Source organism: Macrobrachium rosenbergii, chromosome 55 (assembly GCF_040412425.1).
Source record: "Macrobrachium rosenbergii isolate ZJJX-2024 chromosome 55, ASM4041242v1, whole genome shotgun sequence".
NCBI lineage: Eukaryota > Metazoa > Arthropoda > Malacostraca > Decapoda > Palaemonidae > Macrobrachium > Macrobrachium rosenbergii.
In genome coordinates this window covers 34,912,768-34,940,447 of record NC_089795.1, presented here as the reverse complement: position 1 = coordinate 34,940,447, position 27,680 = coordinate 34,912,768, and the positions used below count along the sequence as shown (strand labels likewise).

The 27,680-nt window shown below is 38.1% G+C and overlaps 1 protein-coding gene across 4 annotated transcripts in view; it reads right to left on the bottom strand.

Moving 5' to 3' along the window:
• The window catches only part of LOC136835960 (spondin-1-like), a 940,271-nt gene that overhangs the window by 489,713 nt on the left and 422,878 nt on the right, over positions 1-27,680 (bottom strand). The gene's annotated exons all lie outside the window — the stretch shown is intronic.

The following is a 27,680-nucleotide window of genomic DNA, read 5'->3' as shown; positions in this document are numbered from 1 at the left end:
TAAATGGGTGCCTCACTGAGGTCTTAGGCCATGCGTGTCACGAGCATCGTGGCTCGTTTCACAATAGTTAAGATTACTGAAATTAGTTATGCTACTTACATGATTACTGCGGCTCGGTGGTAAGTGGAAGGAACAAGGTTACTAAATTGATGTACTGTATTTTAAGGTGGCCTAGGCTATGCAGTACAAATGAAAGGAAGAGATCACACTGGCTACCTTCTCTGGGCAAGGGGCCAGGATCACTCTTAGATGTTAGGCACTGTGCCGAGAGGGCACTAGTGCCAGGATGAGCTTATAGCTCGGCAACTACTGGGCTCTCTTCCGCCCCTTCTTCTTCTTCTTCGGTTCCTCCAAGGCCTATCAGTAGCTGGCCTAGCAGGTGATGAGAGCACCGACTCCGGGACAGGCCAGAAGGGCTAGCGGGCGCGAAGTCAGGGGCAACTGCAAAGCTGCGGGAGGACTCCTACTCCGGCTGCTGCGACAACCGGAGCGAGAGCGATCTCGACTTTGCGTCCGAGGATGCCAGTTCCTGGTCTTCCAAGGGAGGGGTACCATTTTGATCCTCCAGGGTTCATCCTGATTCAAATTTTGCAAAGAAGAATCTTGCAAAGAAGAAGTTTCGGGTGCTGGAGGCTCTCCAGTCGCGATGATCAACTGCATGGGGAATCCTAAATCTCCGGAGGAGGATTCGCCTCATGATTTAGACCCGGCATAGGGCCTTTTCCATTGGTAGCTCAACGTCCGTGGCGGACGGAGTCTGGCACTGCTCAGTGCTCGCAAGTGGCACTGGCAGCAGTTGAGGTCAGGCATGCCTGACAAGGGGTCCGGAGGTGCAATACCTCGGACGCGACTTGGGTTTGGCTGCGGCAGAGATTCCTGCCCCAGCAGGAGATCGAGCCTCTCCTAGAGTTTTGTTCGGGGCGTCCGCTGGGCGTTGCTTGTTTGGGCAGCCCTCCCAATTTGTGGAGTGGTCTGCCCGCTTGCACGCCCTGCAGCGGTACTGCTCCTCCTGAATCTCTCTAAGCGGAGGGGAGGACCTCTTGGTGGGCCAGCCCTTCGCGATTGGAGGGCTAGGCCTGAAATAGGTTTGGTTGTGCCCCTTCCGCGGACCACTTTGGTGGGCGGAAGGTGGAGGTTTGTCATTTTGGGAGTTAGACTGGGGCCTCCGTGGAGGAGGTAACGTGGCTGCGGAGTGGCGTTGGTAACGGGCTTCGCAGAGAAGATCCCGACCCAACAAGAAGACCACTCCGGGCCGAATTCCACCTACCACGCCAAGGCGGTGGGGTATCGTGCCCCAAGGTGTCATTAACCTGGAGTTGGACAGTAGGAACGGTGATGGTGTGGCCCTCTATCCACTTCATTTCCCACCGGTTTCTTTCGTCAACCATGGCACCGGCTGGCACTTGGGCCCTAGTGATCAGGCTAATGTCTGCCGCAGAGTGTCTACTGTGACCGGAAGGGTCACGGGCAGGCTAGTGCTCTGAAGAGGGGCCACCGAGATGAACTGGGTTTCCAGTCTCTCGGGGTAAAGGATCCGTGTGCAGACCAGCAGCAGAAAATGAAGTGCTGATTAGGTTGACAAATTTGGTGGTGGGGACATGATGTGGACAGGCCGAGATCCAGCATTGTAGTGGCTAGCAGCCCCACAGGATTTGCACGGGCTTTTTGATGGGCTCGGTGGCCTGCAGTAACTGTTGGAGGAGAGGGCTGAGCGGATGAATCGGGAGCGGAGTTCTGGCTGGTAGGGTTAGGCTGCTTATTAGTGCCGAGTTTGTATTGGCACTCAGCTTCAGCGTGGCCCCCTTCTTGCAATAGTTGCACAGGGTCTTGCTAGGCAGTCCATTCTTCGGGCGAGTGGAGTTCGAGAGGTAGGCCGGAGGGATGATTCGCTTCTGAGAGGTGCTATGCGACTGATTGAAGGTTTCCCACGAATCAGCCATGCGACAAGTTTCCATAAGTGTGGAGGGCTGTTTATCGTTAAGATATACTGCAAGGGGCCCTGGCACACATTGAAAAGGTCTTCTAGCATGGTCCGATTGAAGAGATCCTCAAACGTCGTGCAGGCCAAGGAGTCGAACCAGCTGCATCGGACTGGGTTTTGTGACATGCCCATTCCGGTCCAAGACCAGCCGACTTCCTTGGCAAGACCGGAACCGTTGTCTCCATTTTTCTGGGGTTATCTCTGCAGGCCTTTGTAATGACTCTACGAACTTCCGCCATGTTGCCTCTGGCTCTTCTCCAGTGAGCGAAGCGCTGCCTTGGCTTTTCCCTCCATATGCTTGGCTAGTATTAAGGCTCTCTCCGTCTCCGTGGTGCTGTAGTTATCGAAAAGAGCCTCGATCTCCTCCAGCCATGCTTCTGGCTCGTCCTCAGTCCACTTGGGGACTAGGGAATTGATGCTCGAAATTGGAGCGTTTGATGCAGCAGGTGTAGGACTGAGGCTTGATGGCTAGCCATAGCTTCGGCATTCTCCATTTTCGCTCTCTCAAGCTCGAGCTCCTTCTCCTTTAGGGCTAACTCAGTTTCCTTGCAGGCTAACTCATGCTGTCCTTCTTTCTTCTCTTTCCTCTTCATATTGCCTTTGCTCGGCTTCATACACCCTTCTGTTCTTCTTCATACTTCCTCTGCTCGAGTCTTTCTTCCTTCTCCGCTTGGCCAAGTCGCCCACTTGCTCCTTAACCCAGGTGGTAAGTTCCGAGCCGGTGAGACCTGCCGCCCGTCCCCAGCCCCAGGAAGGTTTTATAATGCTCTGCTGCCATGGTTCTGTGGGGGAAGGGCGTCTAACCGGTCGACTGGGCGTACTTGGGCAGCGAGGAAGTGTCTCTTCAATGACGTGGCACCCTTTCAAAAGGTGGCACTGTAGTTTGGGTGTGCCGTGTACAGGTCACACTGGTGGCACTCAGTATCCCTAGGCACTGGTGCAGGTTAGGTTCCAGAAGAACCTTTCTTCTGTGTTCCCTTTGTTTTGTTTTATTTATTTTTCTGGATTTTGCTTGGTGGCACTTATGGTGCCAATGTGTTCCTAGGGACCTCTACTGGAGTCCAACTAGGCTATATGGGGAGGAAAGGCACTCTACACCCCCTGCAGAGTGCAACAATCGAATGAGAGAGAAAGGGAAGGTAAAAGAGAGAGAGAGAGATAGAGAAGTAAGCTATTCCAGTGATGAGTGCTGCAAATTATTGGCACTGTGGAATAAAGTGAATTTGGGTTTTTTTTTTTTTTCTTAAAGATCCTCGTGAGTGGCTGGTCCCAGTACTGGCCCCAGTGCTGGCCCCTTTTTTTTCAGAGGGTGAAAACTACTGTTTGCTTTTGGTCTGGATAGCAGGCCTCACTGTGACCGACAGTTTATCACTGTATCGTAATTACTCTTAACTTGTCCTCATCTATTGTGGGACAGAGGTGTTTTTTTTTTTATTTGGTTTATTGTATTCGAATTAATTAGCCTAGTGTCGGCGTTCTTTCTTTGAAGAGGGTCACGTACACTTAGGTTAGGAATGCTTACTTGAATGAGAGAGAGAGAGAGAGAGAGAGAGAGAGAGAGAGAGAGAGAGAGAGAGAGAGAGAGAGAGATTTTCAATCAGCGAATTTCTTGCTGCTTGAGAACATGTAAACAAAGATTTTATACATGCACAATGGCATGGATCTTAATAAAATGATATAGATGCGTCGTCTTGGCTTCCTTAGGGATTACTTTATTATCTTAATTTTCCTGGGAGCCGACGTCACAAAAGTTTATCGTAAAAATTTTAAATTTTCTTTATATGATTTTTATAGTAGGTATTCGTATAGGAACTTGTTATTACTCCTAACTAAGGCCTATCTTTCCTGCCTAAATTATCTTTTGGTTTTTTCCTAGCTAAGATTTAGGAGGTCTGTTCTAACTTCTACTAAAAAAAAAAAATAGTTGCCCCAAGAGTGGCAGAGGGCAGAACAGAGAATCACAATAACAAGGTCTTTGAGATGGCGGAAGGTCCCGTTAGGCCTAAATTTCAAAACAACCTCGGCCTGCGAAGGAAACCCCAAAATGGCCGTTCTCTCACAAACAGTTCGAACAATTTTCAAAACAAAACAACGGAGGAATCCAAAATGGCGGGTATTTTCTTTTAGCACAAATTCAAACAACGAAACAAATGCAGGTATCCAGATTTTACTTTAAATATACCAATCATGCATAGTGTTTTACGTTAAGGATGGAAAACTAAATTACCAAACAACTTTGTGTCTTTTGTTATCGATTCTCTCCGGTGAAACATTAAACAAACAATGGAATAGATTTGCGTGATTTGGAACGGACCAAATTTACTTTACTGAAAATGTATTTTATGATAAAATTACTATTTCAGCTCGTTTGCCACTTCACTGACACGGTTTTTGAATGATTCCCGCTATATGCAAACAATAACGATCGGAATTGCTGACGCGATTTCTAAATTACTTTGTGTACATGAAACAGGCTCCGCTGATTCGGCCTTAGGATTCGTTACTTGAACGACTTCTCTCACGGTCCGAACACGGTAAAATGCCCTTGTCTTAGACGTTATAAATTATGACTCTCTGCTCTCGACGCACCCTTTCCTACGCTAATTCTCGCTACACTTGTTATTATAACTATTCTCTTTACTGCTTATTATTATGCCTCGTTCCTTGTTTGGAAGAATGAAATGGAGTTCGATATCTGACTTTTATTTTTTGGAATTAATGTAATTTTAATTTCCTTTTCTCCAGATTCTTTCTCTAAAATGTACTTTAGATTCTACATAAGGTCGCCAATGTTACGTGTGAGGAGTCTTGGTTGATCATGTATTATTCAATTTACGTAATTTTACGGCCCTGCAAACCAAGATTACACGTAACCTGTCACTTGAAGCCAAAAGTTAACCTCAAAGACAGACGTTAATTAGCTAAAGGTCGCCAGTTAAGGGTTATTAACCTTAACAAAGAATATTTGAGATGAATTTGATTTTAAACGCAACGGTTCTTCCAAACATTCGGACGCGAGGCATACAAAAGCATCGAGATTTAACCTGATTTTGCTTACCCTAAATCCTAGGTATTTTACTGGAATAATGGGGGTTGAAGCTAACAATAAAATAATTTGGCTTAATCTAGACTTCGTGAACACATATACCGTAAGTGGTGGCTGAAGGGGGAACAAAGAAATTTGAAATACAGAAAACAAAGGATAAAAGAATGGGCGAAGTTTTGAACAAAAGCGACTTTACCTTAGGACGAACGCGTTAAACATCAACGACCGACGTGGAGTTCTTGCAATTGTTTCTTCACATTCACTAATAAAATAATAGACAAAGAAAGGGGGAAGAGGTCCAACTGGACGTGTTATCTCTCCGAAAGCTTGTTCTCTCTGAAGTTCTCGGACCGGCCTAGGTCAAAACAATCACCCCAGGTGTCCACGTTCTTGTATTCAAAACATTCGCCATGAGACAGGTAGGAAGGAAAAGGGGACCTTAGGACCACCTATTCTTAAGGCTGATAGGGAAATTTTCCTATAGGGTAAAAGGCCTAACTTACCTATCCTGTTCTCCAACGGACGTTAAGGTTTGAACTGAAGACGCACCTATATAGACAATGTCTTTTCCCGGTCTCAGTCAGGCTGATATTTTTACAATCAAAAGTTCGAGAACAGCAGTAATATTTGTAAAAGTAATATTTATAAAAAATATATATATATATATATATATATATATATATATATATATATATATATATATATATATATATATATATATATATATATATATATATATATATATATGTATATATATATATATATATATATATATATATATATATAGCAAATATATATATACACACAAATATATATAAAATGTGTTTGTAGGTGTAAATACATATACAGTATATATATAAAACTTCAAAAAATTACTATTTACCTAAATTTGAATGTACCTTAAAAAACCCTGTATAAACTATGCTACTTTAACCATTTCACAGCGACACCACGTGGATACTTGAATATATATATATAATTTAAATAATATATATATATATATATATATAAAATATAATATATATATATATATTATATATAAAAATATCGATATATATATATATATATATATATATATATATATATATATATATATATATATATGTGTGTGTTTGTGTGAGTTGTCCTTCTTATTATTGCAAGCCATTTAATCTGTTGCACGTTTAGCACTGTATATACTGTACATGTACACTATAAAAAAACAGACATCTCTTATCAAACCCTATTTTGAGTCATTTTTCAATTGCTTAACGAAAAATTTTAAAGTTATTATTAATAAAATCATTTGACTGGTGCTGGTCATTATCAATGTTATCATCATTATCAAAATCAGCTTCGAATTTTTAATCGGTTACTATTATAACACAGTAATAAAGATGACCGTATATTACAGTCGACTGATTCAATTTGATAACAGGCGTTACATAACCTGTACTAAACCTGGCTAACGTGAGAGAGTCAAGGCCTACATAAAATGGAATTTCAGAGATTTTAACGAAGATCAGGCAAGAAGTTCTTTGGAAATGCTTCGCTGGTTTACGTCTTTTCAACCTCGTAATAGAATGCGTTTCCTTATATGGTAGTTATTCATGGTGTTGACTTAGCCACAGATGATAACATTGCTAATAAAATAACAAAGTAAATAATCAGTGCAGATTCACCAAAGCTCGTTTTTCCATTCTTATTCTTAAGATTGCAAAAACTGGGAAACAACTAAAACAAAGACAAAATGAGACAACAGATACTAATCGCAATGAGTAAACGTCATATAGCAACTCGACTCATTTCACATACACACACACACAAACACACACACACAAACTAACCGATCTTAGTAAGTCAAGGAGAAAGGAATAAATGAGAGAAAAAGAGAGCGAAATAAATTATAGGATTCTGGAGTTTTACACCAGCTGTTAAAGCTGAAAGTATACTTCAAGAACTCTCTCTCTCTCTCTCTCTCTCTCTCTCTCTCTCTCTCTCTCTCTCTCTCTCTCTCTCCGGGCAATTAAAAACAAGGGAAGGAGAGAGAGAGAGAGAGAGAGAGAGAGAGAGAGCTGGAGAGAGGTAAGAGAGAGAGAGATCTGCTTGGAGAGGTATGTGGGAGAGAGTTGTAGGGGCTTGTAATTCAGCATGCAAATAAAAGGCTCCCACACGCAACCCCTTGGCTTCAAAGCAATCATTTACATACGACAGTACAGGTATACATGGGCATACATGCGCAACTCAAACATTCCAAGCGTTCGCAACGATCTGCATTTATTCCGCGCTATTTGCGCACCTATAATGAGGAGGGATAAAGCTATAATGCCTTTTATCGTCCATTATAGCCGTCAATAAATAACACCATTTTCCCATTGGTAACAACATTTACATTTAAATTTTCCTGGCGTAATGGAATATTAATTAGATCTCAAAGCTATTTATAAAAGCTATTTATAAATCACAATTACATCTCTAAAAACACTTTTCGTGTTTTGTGAAAAATCAATAGTTATTCTGTTTCACTGTAAATAAATATTAGCATTTTCTTTTATAGCAGAATGAACCGTTTTTACCGACACTGAAAAAATTCGTCATCGGATTTATTTAACGATCGATATAAAATTTTATACTAGCGTCCGAACAACAAAAGAAATCGAAGCTTTAGAAATATCGAAAGTACATTCATCATTCTAATCATACATATATATTGCTTTATTACACTTGTACTGCATTATACTCAATCAAATCAATCGCAAACATTCAAATATAGAAGAACTCTATGAATTTCAACACTAAAATTTAAATTAAGTATACCTTAGTTTTACCAGACCACTGAGCTGATTAACAGCTCTCCTAGAGAGGGCTGGCCCGAAGGATTAGACTTATTTTTACGTGGCTAAGAACCAATTGGTTACCTAGCAACGGGACCTACAGCTTACTGTGGAATCCGAACCACATTTTGGCGAGAAATGAATTTCTATCACCAGAAATAAATTCCTCTAAGTCTTCATTAGCCGGCCGGAGACTCGAACTCGGGCCTAGCGAGTGCTAGCCGAAAACTCTACCGACTCTCCCAACGAGGAATTTTCAATAAAGATATCCCGTGAACTATGAGAACAGCTTTTGCATTTACTGAATGAAACACGGAACTGAACCAAAAAATTACATGCATTGAAACTTCGGAAGAGGTAGCTACTCTCTATAACTGTGTGCTTGCATGAACGAATTCGGAAGTTCCCGGAGTTCGGACACTCTGGCAGACGCTTCACAGCCAGGGGCGCTGAGAAGCCACCAAAAAACACAATAGGATTTATCTGATGATTTTATGGGAGATGCTTCCAAGGTAACGTTGATCGACTCATAAGACTAATAATAATTATATGGGGAAATATTTGTGAAAAAAATGTATCAGATTCAGATATATGCGGAAAAATTCACCGAAGAAAAAAAAATCTGCTTAAAGAATAGAGTTCGAGTTATAAAATTCTCAAAGTTCAGTCCATAATTTATGAATGGGGACGAAAAATTATATAAAAAAAAAACAACTGACAAAGACGCAACGACACAGGATTTAAAATCCCAGCATTGTGCAAATAAATGCATTATTTCAGCGTACAATGAGAAATGTCAAGGGGAAAAGAAAAGAAAGAAAAAGAGTACGGATAAAACAACTTAGGTCGAAACAATAACACGAGATATTTTGAAATGGTGAATCGTGCGAGAGAAATCTTATTTTCGGAATGCACCGACAAGAAACCTCCAACGGGAGAGAGAGAAGAATGTCCGTGTGTCTGAAAATCCCATTGTAATGAGCGGGAACAATGACTGTGTTTCGCGATATCGTGTCACCGTGCGATGCAGCCAGGACGAGTATACACGATGAAATTTTCCTGAAGAGGCCAAAATAACAAGCACAAGTTTATGTATTTTCATCAGCTACATCAAACAAGTAAAATATGCGCCTATGTTTCTTCGGCGCAATCGAGTATTCTGTACAGCGTATAATGCTGTATGAAACTCTCGGATACGGCCCATGAAACTTGCAACCACGATCCGGTGGTGGTCTGTGTTGTTGGCACTTATAGCAGTGCCAGACTACGATTATCGCAAACTTTAACCTTAAATAGAATAAAATCTACTAAGTCCAGAGGGCTGCAATTTGGTATGTTTGATGACTAGAGGGTGGATGATCAACATACCATTTTGCAGCCCTCTAGCCTCAGTAGTTTTTAAGATCTGAGGGCGGACAGAAAAAGTGTGGACGGACATCTCAATAGTTTTCTTTTACAGAAAACTAAAGCTATCTTGTGGCGCTTACTTCATTTATATCTGTGTTAACATTTACCACTTGAATGTTTATATTGTAATAATTTAAGCCTAGGATTTCATAATCATTTGCTTCACGGAGATCAATTACAAAATTACTTTACCAATATATTCAAGGAGGATTAAGAGTATTTTCAGAGATAACGGGTTGGACATCAAATGCCATTTTGTAGCCCAAACCCGAAGATTGCGACATCGAGGAAAAGGAAGGAAAAGTGAAGAGCTGCTCGGACGAAAAAGTTCACTGGCATAAGGCCGGCATAATCTATCAACAACAACAACGAAAACAACAGGAGGAAGAAGGGCGGGGCGTAGCCATGAAGGAATCGATAGAGCAAAGCATTTTTTGCCATGGGAGGTATGCACATGCTGGCAAAGGTAAAAGGCAGCAAAGGTAAGAGGCAACATGGCACTCCTGAGATGCAAGATGCCCATTCAAGATCAGGTGGTGGTTTCCTAAAAGATGTATTTGCAACTTCGAGAATAATTCCGTTGATGGCCAATTCCCTTCGACCATAGAGAGGTCCCAGGAGAGACCTTTGCGTTCAGGATCCTTCTACGCCCAACCAAGTTCAAGGGCGTTCATGACCGTCTTGAGTGACGCCTCCATCTGGGTGACAAGTCTTCTAACCTCACATGGAGGTAATGAACAGAATTTATTTAGGATTGTTTATTTATATTTTAGTTTGTTCTTTACTTGGTTGCAAGAGAAGTACTGGATAAGCTATCATGTTACACGAATGTTCCTAAGATGGAAAAAAATGTGTGACCTAATGGCAAAAGACTTTTATATTAAAATATCCTGGGATGGGCGACAGTGCAAGCAAGACTAAGATGGACAAATTTTCTTCCGAACTATAACTTCAGGAAAACAACGAATGCAAAAGCAACAGAACCCATGGTACTCTTCTGAATGCAGTCTACAGAGTCATAAACTATTCACTCCTGAAAAGGAATGTATAAAAAGAAAGGTCCTGAACAAAAAATCCAGCGAAAGGAAACTCAAGCCTGAGAACCATTTGTGGACCGAAGTAAGAAAAATGGGACCTCGTGTAAAATCGACTCCAAACTACCTACATAAGACACTCACCTCTCCTGGGAAAATGATTATGGATCAGCCGCATCTATTTTCGCTTCTCATTCCAATATGGTCGGATTTTCTCTCTCTCTCTCTCTCTCTCTCTCTCTCTCTCTCTCTCTCAACACATATTTGACACTACCAAAAAGGAAAAATAAAACTAGCCCCCCCAGATATAATAAGATGTCACTCATTTAACTATGAAAATGTCCCGGACAAACTGCCAAGATCTTAAATTGGATAATCACAAAGAAAATTCGGCCTACACAGGCAATACTTCCTGGATGTTGTAATGGCCTTTACAGATGCGTTTTACACATTAATCTTTTCATTCTGCTTTTAAACGAACGTTTGGTAAAACCACAAAAAATCGAAATCAATTACCACCATAAGAATTGCATGTGTAAACCTAACATGTGTAAGTTTGATTGAACGTATGAGTACACGCCACTAGCATACATAAATGTGCTTGTATGTATATGAAACAATGGCATTCATGGCAAAAAAGATCGCCATGTAATGAAAAATGAAAACCAATTAGAAATAAAAACTGTTATAAAAGGAATAGCCACAACGCTCCCCTTCTGAAAGGTTGTTTCAACTAAGCTGGGCTAATCCACAAGGTTAATCCTGTGCAGAAAAGTTCGACATCATCAGCCACTTCATATACCTGCACAGGAGGTTAAATCAGTAGAACGAAGAATATTCACACACACACACACACGCGCATACACTACACCAATCACCTGTGAACTTGGACTCACGAGCTTCCTGGATGTTGAAGTCCTTCCTTTCTAATGCCTCTTTCACACCATCTATCCAGCCCTTTCTAGGTCTTCCTCTCCTCCTCCCTCCTAACAGTACATTAACTTTTTTACACTTCCTACGTATCTCTACTTTTCTCGCCCTTTCAATTATGCCACCTCTGCTACACACGTTCATCTTACGGCATTTGACATCCACATTTCACTTAACAGAGGAGAGAAGCCTCAATATATCACCTCCTCACATTACCACTTTGGCTTCCATAGACACTTAGAATCTCTTCCCAATCTATTTACTACCAAGTACCTAAATGAATCAACCACTTCCACTTAATTTCAACTTTCGCCTTTCACAAATGATTTCAAACTCTTCCAATATACTTTGTAATTCATCCTCAATATCGCCATTCGGCATTTTATCTGCTGTTAATATAACCATTTCACTCTCCAGTTATAACTCATTCTTCTTCTCCAACAACTCTGGATCCTTTATCGTACTTCTCACAATACCCATCCATAGGAGTATGTATGGAACTCACCATACCTATATCTAAGCACCCTCTTTTACCCCAAAACCAGCAATTCAATATATTTTACACTCATACCTACCTTAACTGTTGTCTAAAGTAAATAATGACTATCTACACATCCAGTCACTCCTCTTCATACCACTACATTACCCATTTAGTTTTCCATCTACCAGTTACTATCTCATAACTTAACATGCGGCACCCAACGTTAGGTTAGTGTCAGTTAGGAAGTGTCCTCTGAAAGTGAAGCTGGCATAACATTGCTGTACTTTGGATTTCTTTTCCAATTTATCCATCCTTCTTTGTTTTTTTCACTCCACTGGTACTATACCATATATATATATATACGTATATATATATATATATATATATACATATATATATATATATATATATATATATATATATATATATATATATATATATATATATATATATATATATATATATATATATATATATATATATATATATATATATATATATATATATATATATATATTATATATATATATATATATATATATATATATATATATATATATATATATATATATATATATATATATATATCAAAAAATGCATTACACCCAAAGGAAATAGGTTATATATATATATATATATATATATATACATATATATATATATATATATATATATATATATTTATATAAATATATAGGATATATATATATATATGTGTTTGTATGTGCAGTGTGTGTATGTGTATGCTTGAGTGTGCGTGTGTTCCTGCGTGTGAATATTTTTTTTAGAGTTATGACAGATGATGCATGAAACTTTCTCCGCCCATTCCGGTCCTCACAGGAGATGCAGTTTCTCTCATGACATCCTCTTGCCTCCAACGAGTTTTTGACCGGTATACAGTTATGACAAAGCTACTACAATTAGTATGCAAGCAACTTTTGTACTTTTCAATCGAAAATAAATAGCAAATGACAAACATTAATCCACACAGATCCATCTCATCCTTGTATTATACGTGAAAGGAAACTTTACCGTATTTCAGTGCAGGAACATCATCAATATGAAGTCTTTCTAACTCAACTGACAGGTATGACAGTCCTTCTTAGATGCAACTCTCTCACTGGCAATATTCTCACATACTGATCTTGTTAGATTGAGCTGGCCTTATGCCAGCAAGGACATTTTGCTTTCATGAACATCCTCTATTAATACGGATTGCTTTATGGGAGTAAGCAGACAATGGAAGGTCTTAACAAAGATTCCTCAAATAAGAATATAATCATAGGTAGTTCTTAATGCGGATTAAATATAAAAGGCAAACACTCCTTAGTAATTATAACCATGCAGATTATGAAAATATCAAGTATATCATGCGCACGCCTTGCCCATTCTTCTAGGAGATTAAATCCCCATAAAATCCGCGCAACCCGACTCACTGGTAAATCTGCGGAAAAACAGGCGAGTGGCGCGCGCGGGATATCTCCCAGCAGACGGCAATAGCTTACTTTTACCAAGGTGAGATAACTTAGGATTAACGACCAAAGGAATGGGTGGGAGAGAGATTCGTGTCGTAAAAGTTCAAAAAGAGTAAATTGCATTTGAGATTTGGGAGTTCTTTTACGCAGAATTTAAAAAGGGCTCTCTCGCGAGTCTCAAACCGCAACTCGACCATTTGTAGGGGACATATGCGACACTTTATTCCTCGCGTCTCCTTCGTGTTATTTCACCGTCTTCCTTCCATGAATCTCCCGTATTTACGTTCTGCGTTCAAGTGATGCATAGAAATTCATTTTCTGTAACAAACAACATCTAGATATTTTTCTAAAAATATATCATAAGACATACTATACTAGGTGTATTCAAATCTCTTTCTCTCTCTCTCTCTCTCTCTCTTCTCTATATATATATATATATATATATACACGTATATATATATATATATATATATATATAATAACTATAGTATATATATATATATATATATATATGCTCTATATACATATATATATATATATATATATATATTATGTATATATACATGTATAAAGTTTTTGCTCTAACAAGAAGTGAGTTCTGTGGAACACAACAACACACCCTTACTTACGAAATCATGGCTGTGTTTTCGTGTGAGCGTGCTATTAATAACATGTAAAGATTTACGGAAATAACAGGGACAGGACAGAAGGGAACTGAACATAACATAGAGCAACAGAAAGGAAGAAGTTGCTCCACTCAATTACCTGGTATGGACTGCGAAGGCTCAAAGGAGTAAAATAATGAAACATGAAGATACGAGAATATATAAAAAATTGGACAAGTTGAAATATGCTTATAAATCTGGTTATCTCAAAGCAACAGGACGGAGTATCCCTCGATGTTCTGGTACTGAGGGATAGGAGGAAAAAGTTAACATCCAAAAATCAGGAGGACGTTTGCAGTAAGAAGTAAATGTTGCAGTACTGCACATGTCACCAGCAAACCATCATGCAATAGAAGGGGTTTATGTTCGAGCGCTGAAGGAAATAATCTTTTATGGCTCTTGACAAGGTTTCCAGCCATGAGTCCAGTGGTCACAAGATGATTTGGATGTGGCTGTATTCCCTTTCTCTCTCTAAATACATTTGTGTGCATCATTATATATATATAATATATATATATATATATACTGTATATATATATATATATATATATATGTATACTATATATATATATATATATATATATATTGCAATTCCAGCAAACACAGAGTAAAAATTAAATCCCACGCTGAATTTATTATTAAAGTGTATGGAACTTTCTACAAAGTATACCTAAATTATGAAACTTTCTACGGCGTAATAATTTCAGAAAACTTTAGAGAACTATCGCTTATCCTCATCTGATATTCTCCTCCTCATTTCACATAACTGCATACACGTAGAAACTATCATTTATTGTGAAGCAAAAATCCATCTCGCAGTTCCACGTTTTCGACAATACTGAAACTCCCAATTAGGTAACGCTTCTCTAAACAGCGCCATAGGGAACTCAACTCAAAATCTGGGACAAAGCTCTACGACTGTCATAAGCGTTTTTACTTCAAAACTCTGCCTCTATTGTCTAAGTTCCGCTTAATATGCAAAAGCAAGTAATTATGTGACTGGATTTATGAGGGAGCTACGTAATCTCCACTGCACCTGATAATTTATCTAACCTCAAGAATATTAAGTATATAGCTAACCAAATAAGTAACGAGTAAATTTGTGCAATATAAGAGGAATCTTCGGCGTACAAATAGAAAAAGAAAAACAGAAATTTTTCAAGAGTAAATCCGGCAGATCCATTTGCCAAGACAAGGGAGCTGTTCGGTCTGCTTCGGGAACTCGAAGTTTCGGTTTTCTCGAAACTAACTTACATACAACAGAAACTCGCTTCGTCAGTTTTGGAAAGCTATCTCAAACTTCATTTTGCGGAGGAATTCAGACACATTAGAATATTCAGTCACGACGAAGAGAGTTGGAATTCCCGTCTGGAAAGAAATGCTGACGCAGAGACAAATGCTGATATCCAAATGGTAATCTGCCTTGCAAGGCGTCAATAATCACACTTTGTTACAACGTGTACATTAATGATGAGCAAATCGGTAATTCAATGAAATGATATAAAATAACTACTTGTAATAATGAAAATCCAATGACTATTAGAAGTGTAACTACGAGTAGATATATAAAGATTAATAAAAAAAAAAGGACTTCCACTACGAATACCATTACTTACATCTATTTAGGGCAGCTTTTTGTCCCAGCAGCTGCCCAAGAATTCTGTTAAAACAATGTGCATGAATCGTAATGTAGACCCTGTTATGACTGGAATTATAAGTAAGAATGGCTATCCATTTGTTACTATCACAGGTATATCAGAAACTCACGTCTACCATTCCAAACTCCTCTCACGATTTTTCGTATCCACAAATTTACACACGTTCTCTTCTCTCTCTCTTATACACACACACATTATATATATATATATATATATATATATATATATATATATATATATATATATATATTCTCCTAATATATAGCATTTCTCTCATAACGTCTTTATATATAGGCTATGTATGTATGTGTGTGTATATATATATAAAGACGCGAGGAGAGAAATGCTGCGGTACTGTGGAGAATAAATAACTCAGTAGCTGATCAGGATATATATAGTTTATCTGGCTGATAGGAATAATTGCTCTTCTGTATAAGGGTACAATTGACAGATGTTTGTAAGATTTATACGGGAATGACTTTGCTGTAGGTACCAAGGAAATTGTTCGGTAGGAATTTGATTGAGAAGCAGAGACAGATGACAGGCGGTTTGAAATGGAGAGACTGTTGTGGGTTTAGAAGACAGGTCAAGAACGGAGTGTAAAATTTCTGATGTTTGCAAATGATACAGTACTGACTGGGGATAGTGAAGAGAAATTGGAGATGTTAGATAAAAAGTGGGAAAATGTTTGCAAGACAAGAAAGTTCAGAATAATAATGAACATGAGTAAAGAGGAAGATGGAGCGATGAATATTACAGTGGACAATGAAAGAATGGGAGATATAGATTCCTGTAAGTGTACGGGAGGTGAGTCAAGCAAGAAAGGAGGCATGATGCATACAAAATATTGGTAAGAACTTGAGGTGGGAGCCAAGATGGGAATACATGAAAGTATTGCTGAACCAACTCAACATTACGGAAGCTAAGTGTGGATGATGAGTGTGAATGAAAGAAAGAAGGTGGAAGTTGTAGAGATGAACTGCTCACATAGTATTTTCGATATAAAAATTATAAAAAAAGTGGGAACTGTGGATATACGTAAAAGGATGAGTATAGGTGAAAGCACGGTGTTTCGAGATGGTAAGGTCATGTGGAAAGAGTGGAAGATGACAAAGCTGATTACAGAAAGCCTAGAAGGAGATGGATAAATGGTGTGAAAGAAATACAGGAAAGGAGGGGCCTTTATCCAGAAAGCAAGAGGTTGCATAAGAGAGGTGAATGGCATAATATACATAGGAGGGCTTAACGTGTTACTGGTGAGCCTTCTGTGTAGATGTATGAAGAGGCCAGAGTTGTGGAAGGTTTCTTCACAGGAGTTCATCCGCGTCACTTCGGGGTGAAGATGGCAGTCGTCGCTCTCCTTGTCAGGGAAAACGGCTAATGTTGAAAATACACAAACAAACACACACACACACGTACCTATGCATACATTTGTGTGTGTGTGTGTGTGTGTGCGACCGCACGCACTAGTGTTCGTCACTAAAGCAGAACTATTTACTTAAAGCCCTCGATCTAAACACAGCGTTATATATCTATCCGAACTGCGCTCCAATTTGTCCATCGATCTACCGGCAATTCTAAGTAAAATTTCCAGTAATCTGTTCGATTCTTTACACAGGTAACAAAATGTAAATAGCCCCATTAAAACGAATAAAAATCGCTCTTCTTAACAAAAAGGGGAATATAAAACTAAAAAAAAACAATTTTCGTGCATACAGAACGACGTTCTTCATAATCACAACTGTTTATCAAGACCTCCAACATCACGCCATAAAATGCAATCATTCGGTTTTCAAACATTAATTCTTAATAAGACCAGCTTCATGACGGCTTTTATTAGTTGTTTCTTATTTTTTATTGTTATTATTTTTGTTTTCCCAGTAAGCCGTTCCCTTATAACGGAGTGGTTCAACAATAGACAAGAGAATAAACAGTAAGAAAATTCATTACCTAAATGCAGATGCAAGAACGAGTCGCATTTGCCGATAACTTCCAACCCACCAGCGTCCTTACATAGCAACATGGAAACAGCGCTCACTCCATTCCCGCACATATTCACGACGTAAACGGGCATGATATTTCAATCTTAATATCTTTTAAGTGCGGGAAACAATATTTTGGGACACCGATGTCCCATTTCAAAGGGAGCAGGAGTACTTAGTGAACGCCTGTGGATCTTTTGGGAAAAGAAATGCCTTCCAAATGGAGGAGGATATATTCTATTCCGTTTGTTTGAGGCCAAGCGGCAATCTCTATTGGTCGTAGAGAATATTAGGAATGAAAGTAATTACGAAGTACCCCACACTGCTAGAAAAATGACTACTGCTGAATGCAAATTCTTGGGAATGTGCAATTCCAAATAGACATTACGCTCCACATTCTGACATGATTCCTGGCTCCCCAATATTTACCGGGTAATGCACTTTTCCATTAAGTCCGTAAAATGGTCTCATAAGAATTCTAACTTAATTTGCATTTCTCCTTTTATCTTCATTTTGCTTATAAAAATTCCAGTCGTTTTCCTTAATGACTTTCTATTCAAGGGACATCCAGCCTGCCCTTACCACTACCCTTCACCCTCCTCTCTCTCTCTCTCTCTCTCTCATATCAAAGATATACAGTGATCTTATAATTTTTCTGATAATGTCTCAATTATTCAAATGTGGCCTGTCATGCTACGTATCTTTTCTAATTCTACTCTAATTCTGATTGTTTCTCCATGCAAATATATTCTGAGTGCCTTATGGACAGTGATCTCTACAGCTTAAATTGGTAATTGTAATAATAATAATAATAATAATAATAATAATAATAATAATAATAATAATAATAATAATAATAATAATAATAATAACAGACCCTTTTCTTGAGTGCAAATCTTGGTATATTGTTAAAAATATAATCCCTCAACTTTGTGGGAACTACTGTACTCATTGTCAGAGTAATCCTCGTATAGCTTAGGGATTTTAAGTTCAATTCTAACAATATACCAAGATTTGAGCTCAAGAAAAAGGTCTTATAATTACTATTATTATATTACCCTCATTAAGAAAATAAAAAAATGGTCTCGTTTTATCCTCATCTCTAAAGAACATAAGTGTTCTCCAGAGTCAACTAATAATAATAATATAATAATAATAATAATAATAATAATAATAATAATAATCTGTTACGTTCCACAAATACTGAAAATCTTTATATTCGTAACTGTCAATTACAGGTCAGGCGTAGAGTAATTATTTATCACGTCCCTTGATGTTCAGTAACGCAAAAAAATTAAAAACGCTACCCTCTGTTTACAGTTGAACACTTCATTACGCCCAGCAAAAATAATAGTGTAAACTAATATAGATATTAAACTACAATCACTGGAAGTTCTGAATATTGTCTTTTCCCGGACAACATTACCATCGGTTTTCCGGACAGCGATGTCTAAAATGCATCGCGCTTTATCAACGGTCTTTTCAAATTACTGGTTTCTGTGAGAATATAAACAATTAGCACGAAAACTGTAAGAATTCATATGTAGCAATTTTAGGATCAAATTAGGATTGTGACCTTGATAAGCACGTCAAGGTCTCTTATTATCGCCAAGTGATAAGGTCAGTCATTGTCCCTAAGTGGCTAAGATGATTCATATCTCCAAGACAAATGGGGAATATATATATATATATATATATATATATATAACATACATATATATATTATATATGCAAGCATATGTCATAAATATATTTGTATATATATAAAACATATATATACATATCTATATATATATAACGTATATTATATAAAAGAATCATCTCTAGATTATAATCTGGAGCTGCATTCCATCATCTCTTTGGAATTTCACTGATGACCATTTGACATTATTAAGTAATCCAAAACCTGAAGCACTGGCTAAAGGGACAACAAATCGCCTTTAAACTCACTATAGAAAATAATGCTTCAGTAATTCCTTTGGTAGAAAAAGATGTGTTTATGTAATCAACATGAACAAAGGAAATCCACCAGAAAGTCAAGGTCAAAGGTAGAATTTCAACATGAGAGGATCCTGATCTTTCTTACCTCTTCTGCGCTTACTACTTTAATCACTGTCCCTAAACACAATCAAAATATCTAAGCACCATTATTCATATAGTAATGGTGATATATGACATAACACTGAGAGAGATACATTATGACATTCCACATCTAAACCTTCTTTACCTTTACCGCAGTTTTATTTTCGAGCAGTCGGCAGACCAAAAATTTCTCTTGTGTATTCCATCTTCAGATAATTTCCTCTTTGCTAATTAAATGACTTAGTTAAAGTCAACCACAGAAAAAAAAATAGAAATATTCAGTAAAGTTCGCCAAAACGTCTATTTCAAAATCAGCCAGGGAACTCGAAAGAAACTGGGGCATGTCATAAACAGCAACAGTTTTATAACTGGATTAAAGTGACAACTTAAGGCCAGCAGACAGTTCCCTCCGACCAACCAAAAGCCACTTTTGTATGATTGCATTATCATATTCCGGCCATGTAGACGATCGTCTTACCTGGTTTCTAAGATTACTCGATTCCTCAGGTTCCATTTAACCGCCCTCCACCTCCCCGCCGCCAACCTCTCCCCCTCATACATACACAGACTATAAATGATCAAACTCTCGCCATTTCCTTTACATTTATTCCCCCTCCCCATTATCAAATGCAGGGGGACTCCGTTAAGTCTCTATGTGTCATGTCTGCGTTTACATGATAAAGGTAAAGCTCCCCAGCGTCGTATTAGATTTGGCCTCAGGTTGGTGTTGAGAAGGCATCTCTGGGTAAGCAGCACTGAAGCCAATTTGTCGCCGGCTTATTTCCATCGCAAGCTGACACTAAGAGATGGAAATGGGATGTTCAAGTTAATCAGGATAAAATGACATTATGCCCTACATGAAAGCCAGGCCTCTCCTAATTAGAATGGTTCCAGCTGCACTGCATATACACATCTTTAAGTTCTAAAAGAGGGGAGGCGAAGGTTGCTACCAAGATGTAACTCAGATAGACGTATTAGTTTATTCTCCTTTTCACAGAGTTACACACGACATAAAATATCGCACTACAGTACGGGTGTTTTGGCTTTAATATTCTTTAGTTGTTCATAAATTTCTCATTGGGTTACTACTGTATTTCTGTCTGGTATGGAATTTAGCCAAAAAAATTAGGCAACAGATTTCTAACTCGCTCTTTGCCTTCACCGGCAGAAACACTAATGCATAATTCTTATCTTCAAGAGATATGCAAGTAATTTTTCATAACGTGTGGCAATCTTTGAATAAAGATTGCCACACATTAATATTAAGGGAGGAACGCTGGCATTTTCTCCCCCCCCCCCTCTCTCTCTCTCTCAAATTCTACTACATCCTAGCAGATACTATCGGCGGGAATTAGTCCCATACACATACAATTCCAAGTATATTTAAAACATTTGATTACAGCACCTTTTAGAGATTCTAAGCACATCTTTCTATTACAATGTGATCGAACGCCTTTCCGTAAAAGCATGCCGTTCAAGACCGAAATGATTAACACATTTCCAGAGAGAGAAAAAAAAAGCTTTTTCCCACTTAAAAGATGAATGAAATATCTCAGACCTTTTGTCACAAAGTCAGCAACTTTGTGACCTACATGAAGTTCCTCATTGCTTTTATATCGAGTAATCCTCTGGATGCCTTTTCACGGGGACGGAAACTTACTGCTCTCAGCTGGGGGCCAATCCGGGATTATCTTTTCAAGCGAAATTAATAGGTGTGACAGCAAGCGACGAAGTAAATGCTATACACATAATATACATACTTTACTTGTACGTATATACATGCACATGCTCGATTGTGCGTATACATCCATACACACAGATACTGACGGACGTACTGACATTTCATCTATCTATCTATCTATCTATCTATCTATACATGTGTCTATCTATCTATATATATATATATATATATATATATATATATATATATATATATATATATATTAAATATAAAAACACTGTATCATCCTTCTCAGTTATCAATACAAGGATCCACAGTAATATTCTTGTTAAAAAAAATGTATACATACATACATACTATATATATATATATATATATATATATATATATATATATATATATAACCTCTCTCTATATATATATATATATATATATGTATATATACTGTATATCATTTAGTTCAAATTCTCCTGGCACAAGTGTTAGAGTGCCCCAACTGGCACTGAGCCGTCGCTCTCAAGTATCATGGCAACACCTAACTAAGCCCACGGTATGTTAACTGTGTTTCGCTGTAACAGTAGGTGGCACCAAAATAAAAGCAACAACAGATCGAAAGTTCAGTCAGCTTCACAGCATTAGCTGTTTTATACACTTACAAAGAGAGTTCATAAGCAGCACGTCGAAAACCACATCCATAGTATGCTCCACTCGCCTTTACCTTGAACAAACTGTCAAGTTTCCTGGATGTTCAGATCCATGCTTTCTAAAGTCTCTTTCACACCATCTATCCAGTATTTTCGTCAATAAGCTGTTTCTCTTAAAATAGGGCGGCCTCAGAGCAAAAACAAGACAAAATCCCCTGCCACATCAAATCTCTAACTGCTAAATGAACGATAAGCCTCTTGTGGAAAATACCTTCCCTTCATTATCCGCTTCATATGGCAAAACATAAGCCTCATCAATACTTCGTTGAATCCTCCTGCAACCACTGCGCTAGTCACCTCTACTTTGCATAATCTTTTTCCTGGAAAATGCACTTAAGCATTCAAAAACTTAGTAAAGTTCAACCACGTGAAGCAATGATACCATTCTTGCTATGTCTCTCACTGTTAAAGACTGGAAAAACATTGACAAAAGTAAAAAAAAAAAAAAAAAAAACAAAAACACACGAAAAGATCTGTTGGGGAAACATGAAATGGACAACCACTAGAGAGAGAGAGAGAGAGAGAGAGAGAGAGAGACTTTACCTCGTCTGATACGATTAGAGGAGTCCTTGAAGCGCCGTCAAAATTATACTTCGTCCCAGCATCCCCCACGGCTTGTAATTTTTCCAAGATCGTCATAGGGGGCTTTATTTTCTTTTAAACGGAATTAATCCTCTTTGGCGATGAAAATCCATATTCCTTGCTGATACGACAACACAAAGACACACCGAGGCTCGCCATCCACTTTTATTTATGGGCGTTTTCAGCAGAGTGAACGGATTAATCACGCCGTTTACCCTCCTTCGGAAGGGAGGAAAATTTCATTTCTCATGCTGGAATAAAAACTTTAGCTCAGACGTTATACCTATTTTTTTTTTTTTTTGGGGCGTAGATCCAGTCTGCATGCGTGTGTATGTGAACGAGGATAACGCACCTATACAGGTTTAGTTGTGTGTGTGTGTGTGTGTGAGTGTAACAGACCAAAACAGGTTTACGGTTGTGTGTGTGTGTTTGTATACGGTTGTATGTGTATGTGTGTACGGTTGTATGTGTGCGTGTGTGTGTGTAAGGGAAACACATGCAAACAGGTTTACGGTTATTTGCTTTTCCTTTGAGTAACAATCAACACATACTTTTTAAGCAACCACTGACGGCTGTCGACTGAAAGCCAAGTTTTTAAAATGACGCGTATTTGGCATCTGTAAAGGCAATTTACATTTCGTCAACGCATTACGATAAAAAATGAACCAATTTCACACATATAATGAAGCGTATTTTTTAACACAATTTTTTTCCCTTTGAAGGACGCATGGTTTAAAAACAGACGGGATTTTCTGATCTGACAAGGCAATTTGCACTGTCAGAGGGACGTGGCGAATACTGGGCAAATAATACATATTCTACGCAAATGTGAGAGCGAGGATAAGACTTTTTATGGGTACTTGCAAGATGTAGTGACGGTGTGATGTTTTGCATTTCCAAGACTTGAAAGTGAGAGTATTTATACATACGTATATATATAACATATATATATATATATACGTACATATATATAACATATATATATATATATATATATATATATTATATATATATATATATATATATATATATAGCGAAATGTAATAACATTCTACAGTAAAACCGGATCGGAACCCAGCACACTGCTAAAAAAGCCCAGACAAAAACACGTAATCAATGATTTCCTAAAAGGATCTTCTTTAGAGAATGTCAGTCCGCTCTTCTTCCTTTTTTCCTCGCCGTATTCTTCGTTTTAGAAGATGAGAATAAACGCCGAAAAGATCAGGCGATGAAAAAGCGATCGCCTGAAAAAATTCAAAATTACGCTAAACCCTTAGACTCCGACTCTTTCCGTCATTAGCGGGGTGGAAAGAACTGTTGAAGATTTTCCGTAAACTGGAAAGTCTCTTTGCCCTGAAATTAAGGTGACTTCATCCTGAAACCAAGAGCGCTTCCTTTATTTTTCTCCGCCCTTAATCATCCCCTTTGCACAGCTCTCTGGGAGTACGTACAGAAATAACGACTCTCTGGGTGGAAAACATTCTTTGCATTTTTCGGGAAATGGACCTCCACTTCCTGACATAAAAAAAAAAGGAGTAAATAAAAACACCTTTTTTAATTTCCTCCCCAAATGTGGAATCTCTGGGATGGAGGTTTAATCTGATTCTCGTCTCAATGCTTTGCTATTCTATTTTTGTCTCTTGATTCTCGTTCCAATTGCTAGCTATCTGATTCTCGTCTCAGCAGCTTGCTTTTGCCTTGGTAGTTTGTTATCAGTGAATCATAGCTTGCTATTCGGTTTTCGTCTCAGTAGCTTGTTATATAATTCTTGTCTTGGTAGCTTGCTAAATATATTTCGTCTCAACAGCCTGTCATCCGATTTTCGATTCAGCAGCTAACTATCTGACTCTCGATTTAACACCTTATCTGATTCTTGTTCTAATACTATTCCATCAGAGTAAAATAGCTATGTAATTGGCTATATAAGGCAAGTTTTAATTATCTGGAATAAAACTTGTACTGGTGCGCTATCGCCTAATTCTAGTGTTTTTTAAACGTGAATCCAACAACCAATTATGAATCCAATCATCAGAAATTCACAGATCATTAAAAGCTCATTAATCTGTTTCATGACGACTACTCGATGTTTCTATACTACAATGTTTAAGAAAGTTTCACGAGAAAAGCAATATTTTGAGTACTGTTTCCAATGCAAAAAAAAATAAAAAAAAAAATTCAAATGTTCTAGGAAATTAGTACCTTAGTAAGTTAAGCAAAAGAGAATTCGTTATATAAATATATCTATATATATATAAAAATGGATGTATGTATGTGTATGTTCCACACACACTCTGAAAGGCATTGAGCAATTTCAACCAAACTTGGTATACATATGACTTACTATCTCGAAAAGAACACTGTGGGGGTAAGACATCACTAAAACCAAAGGGCACCAGAGGGGTGTAGGGGTGGAAGGGTTTCCCTGAAATGGGGCTGGTTCTGCCAGTGAAACGGGGCTGGTTATTCCCTTAGACTCAGTAACTTTACGAATTTATCATACCTAATTTCGGTACACTAGATATGACTTATCTGGAAAAGAATATTGTGGGGGTAAGACATCAATAGCATCAAAAGGGTGGGGAGATGGAAGGGGTTGACACACACACACACACACACACACAGAGTTTATCGGTAGTCATTCAGAGTTTTCCCGGCAGCATCGGGTTGTCAGCTAGTATATATATATATATATATATATATGTATGTATGTATATGTGTGAAGAGTCTTCAATAACAATAACCAAACGTGTGTGTGTGTGTGTGTGAGGAGAGAGGGAGAGAGAGGGAGAGAGAGAGAGAGAGAGAGAGAGAGAGAGAGAGAGACTACTAGTACCTGTCAGGCTTATGAAGCCTAGGTAAAATGCACGAAGATTTGAGTACCGTTTGTGGTTAGTTGTTTATCGCGTGTCTTGGAGTTCATATTCTCTTGGCATCTCTTATTAATTTAGGCTGGAAAGTACTTTTCACGCACTTCTCCAAAAATTTCTTATTACCCTCGATAACACGATTTTGGTTATCAGGATCGGCCGATTACCCGAGTCATGTCTACTACAACACGATACAAGACCGTCTGTAGACTGCAAACTTCACCCCACGGCTGAGCAATTCAACTAAAAAGGGTCTCACCCCTTCTAAAATTCTACAAATATATATATATATATATATATATATATATATATATATATATATATATATATATATATATAGTAAAAAAATAAAAATAAAAGTAAAAACAATAAATAAATAAAATTATATTCCGCTGTCTCCAAAAATCTTGCCAGAAAGCTCTCCTTTTGCAAAAATATTCGTAAAAATCCATGGATAACTTTTTTCTGTACAATCTACATACACAAACAAATCAAAAACATAACCTCCGAGTCCGGGGTAAGAAAACTTGGTAATATTTCTTTAAAAAGATAAACAGCTCTTCATATATCATCACACACAAAAGGATTCAATTTCGAGAACGTAAGACATTCAACCTACTTTACCGTGGTTGAAGATCCTACAGCATGAATGTAAAATCTTCTATCTCGCGTTTATGCTCCATACTGCATCGAGCTATTTTTCTTTTGAAAGTAGTTATTTTCTCTTCTTACAGAGAAACGTATACGCGGAGATTAATTCCGTGGGTCCCGTTAGCAACCTAGCAACTGAATGAATAAATACATGAAATTAAAAAATAACCACTATGGCGTAGCGTGGGGATGCACCTGCCCTCTGTGAAGAGCACATGAGAACATTCATTACAGACAAAAAAAAAGGAATGACAGAAAATAGAAAAACGGACCGTTAAGGACCCGAGAATAATGTAATTAGGTCCATTCTCTCCGAGCGAAAGTAATGGTCACTGATGTAGACCCTCTTTATGCAAAGGTCTCGAGAGGGGAAGTTTACCTCTGAAACAAAAGCAAGAAATGGGAGGGTTTCTGGCTGCATTTTTAAAGGGGATGTCGCCTACCTGGGCCTCTTTAGGGCTTACGCAATAAGAATTTCAAATTCGGGACGCAGACGAGAGTCAGGAAAAACTGAAAGAAAAACATAAACAGCACAGGAAGTAGTGTCAAAGAGGAAGTTGGAAAAATCAAGGGCATTTCTCACTACGGCTGACTGAAGGCGAGGCTTCCGTGACTCTGTCGTGGCATCTCAATTCAAGGAAATGGGTGAGAGAGAGAGAGAGGGTTTTGTCTCCCTGACCCCAAAAAATTAATGTATACCGTCCTTTCCAATGAAGTCTCTCCATCAAAAATTCTCGTTAACTTCTTCTGCATCATAACCTCATGAATACTTGGCTTATATAAAATTCCCTCTGATATTTCTCTCTCAGGTTGGGGAGACATTTGAAAGCTTGGGTAGAAAAATATTATACAACAGAAAATTCGACATTTTTTAGAGACGCGTTACGTGTATATTTAATCTGCTGGTAGTTCATAGTCTCAGTATTAAAAGAAACGAGAAATAAAAACGAAAAGGGAAATAATTTTAATTCTAAAAACATAAAACAAGAAAGAAAAACGAAAAGGGAAATCATTTTAGCTCTAAAACCATATAAGACTTATTTATGAATGAACAGTGTAAAGACTAGATCTCCACGAGATGAGGAATCTACATGGCCAGGACTGTCTTATAACCCGTATCCTTAATGAAGATAGTCACAAAAAAAAAATATGTTCTCCTTTCCTCAACAAGAGATAAATGAGTTTTTTTCCCTCCCGCTCGAAAACTGAAGTCAGTGAACAAATATTTCGTTTCAGCCCACAGTGATCGCTCCCACGTCGGCCTCTCTCGTGTACACAGAGCCAATGATTGCCTATGCACGAACGCTCCCAGCCTCCCTCCTACAAGCAGATGAATTGGATGGTATGTTACCTCGACGCTCAACAGACGGATAAACAAAAAGAAAAAAAAAAACTCCTGCAATAAGGATAAACGTTGTATCTATCAAAGGACTGAAAGTAGTAAAAGTTTATTGCACTAAACTCAAACGCAGTGTTTATCTCAAGCAAATCGAAATAAAACGCCATTTGCAGTAAGAGGAAAAAACCTTCATGCATTAATTTTAAACGCGGTATCTATTAAGAGAGAAATAAAACCCTTCGCGTACTAATTTTCAACGTAGTATTTATCGATGGAAATAAAACACTAAATCACGTCAAATA